We start from the raw sequence: 2,758 nt of genomic DNA on the forward strand, positions 1-2,758 counted from the left end.
ATATTATGTTCCCCAGAAAAAGCCATATTCTTTGCTGCAATTTTGTGGGGGCAGATTGATTAATCTTTTTGATTAGAGCGTGACCTTTTGATTGGATGTTTCCATGGAGATATGACCCACCCAGCTGTCAGTGATAACTCTGATTAGATTATTTCCATGGAGTTATGGCCCTGCCCATTCAGCCTGGGTCTTGATTAGTTTACCTGAGCACTGTAAGAGCTCAGACAGAAGGAGATCAGAGAGTGCTGCAGCCAAGACAGACATTTTGAAGACAGCTATTGAAAGCAGACATTTTGGAGAATGCTATTTTGAAATGCAACCTGGGAGCAAACAGCTGCCAGCCATATGCCTTCCCAGCTAACAGAGGTTTTCCCGGATGCCAATGGCCTTTCTCCAGTGCAGGTACCCTATTGTTGATGCCTTACCATGGACACTTAATGGCCTTAAGACTGTAAATTGTAACCAAATAAACCCCCTTTATAAAAGACAATCTGTTTCTGGTGTTTTGCAAAACGGCAGCATTAGCAAACCAGAACACAAAGTTACAGTCCCAAGGCCATAAAAGCGTCCAAACTAAGGCATCAAAAACAGGGTATCTTCACTGAAGGATGGCCGATGGCATCTGGAAAACCTCTGTCAGCTGGGAAATCACGTGGCTGGCGTCTGCTCTGGGGTTCTGTCTGAGCACTTGTAGGACTCCAGTAAACTAATCAAGGCCCACACTGAATTGGTGAGCCATACCTCCAAGGAAATAATCTAATCAACAGGTCACACCCTAATCAAAGGTGTCACTCACATGGAAACACTGAATCAAAAGGTTCCAACCTAATCAACACGAATGTGTCTGCCCCCACAAGATTGCATTAAAGAACATAGTGTTTTGGGGAACATAATACATCCAAACCAGCACACTTTGCTTTCTCTTTCGCCCTGGGACAGTTTGATGGACTGGGTGTTGGTAAGTATGTCTCCTCTGTAGACTCGAACTTTCACTCAGGTGGGCTCTCTTAAGGTCTCTTAAGAGACAAGCACATGTGGCCCTCTCCCCTCAACTGTTTATCTTCAATAGTTTTATCATTATGAAGGTGATATTTTTATCTCCAGCTGATTGCCTGCTGTAGGTATCTCTGAATTTTTTTCCAAATTTGGGCAGATTGGGTGAGTTGACACCTCAAACTCCAACATATAGCATAATTTTAAATAGCTATATAATCTAATCATAATATGTAAATTCATAGGGATAAAATCTAGGATATAGGTAACCAGCAGATAGAATGAGGCTAGAGAATGGGGAATGGATGCTTAAGGTGTGCAGAATTTTTAACTAGGTTGAATTTAAGTGTTTGGAAATGGATGGAGGTGATGGTAGCACATTATGCTGAGTGTAATTAACAGCACAGATTTATGTGTGCAATTGTGACTGAAAGGGAAAGTTAAGGGTCATGTATGCCACTAGAAGGAAAGCTAGAGATAAAAACATGGGACTGTACAACACAGTGGATGATGATTGTGAATAACAGTACAAATATTAAAAAGTTCTTTCGTGAATTAGAACAAATGTACATCACTATTACAAAGAGTTAATAAAAGAGTAGTATGTGGGGAAAATGCACCTATTGCAAACTATGGACTATAGTTAACATTAATATTTTAATATTCTTTCATCAACAGTAACAAATGTACCACACCAATGCTGGGGTTCAATAATATGAGGGGAAAAGGGGTAAGGGATGGCTTTTTGGGGGTTTGTTTTTTGCTTTTTGCATAATGAAAATGAGCTAAAATTGATTTGTGGTGATAAATGCACAACTATGTGATGATACTATGAGCCACTGATTGTATACTTTGGATGGATTGTATGGTGTGTGAATATATCTCAATAAAACTGCATTAAAAATAGCTATATATTCCATTGCATGGATTATATACAATGATTTTAACTAATCTCCTATAGTTAACATTTAGTTTCCAGTTTTTGCTATTATAAACAATGCTGACATGAATATCCTCGTATACACATTGCTACTCATTAGTAGAAAGAGATCTAATAAATATTATTAACATCAAAAAGTCAAAGTTTAGAATCATATGCACAGTGTGATGGTTAGATTCATGTGTCAACTTGGCCAGGTGATGGTGTCCAGGTATCTGGTCAAGCAAGTACTGGCCTAACCGTTACTGCAAGGACATTTGCAGCTGGTTAATAAACTAGAAGGCTGGTTTATTAAATCATCAGTCAATTGGCTGCAGCTGTGACTGATTACATCAATGAAGGGTGTATCTTCCGCAATGAGAGAATGCAATCAGCTGGATTTAATCCAATCGGTTGAAGACTTTTAAGCAAGAAAGTTAGAGGACCTTCACTTCTTCTTCAGCTAGCCAGCAAAGCATTTCCTGAGGAGTTCATCAAACACCTTCACTGGAGTTGCCAGCTGCCTGCCCTACAGAATTTGGACTCATGCATACCCACAGTTGCATGAGACACTTTTATAAAATCTTATATTTATAGATATCTCTTGTTGATTCTGTTTCCCTAGAGAACCCTAACTAATACACACAGCATGGTCCCATTTGATGGGGAAAAAAAAGGATAGGATAGACGTTCTTTTTAGCTACCAGTATCTGAACCCCCTTCCTATATTTGGAAATTTCCCATCTGCTGTAGAAATTGAAAATACCAACCTCTCTTGCAGCTAGGGCTTTATATCACATGTTTATACTCACTAGAAACCAAGCACTAGGGAAGAAGCACTAAGTG

The sequence above is a fragment of the Choloepus didactylus genome, chromosome 20 (genome assembly GCF_015220235.1).
Source record: "Choloepus didactylus isolate mChoDid1 chromosome 20, mChoDid1.pri, whole genome shotgun sequence".
NCBI lineage: Eukaryota > Metazoa > Chordata > Mammalia > Pilosa > Megalonychidae > Choloepus > Choloepus didactylus.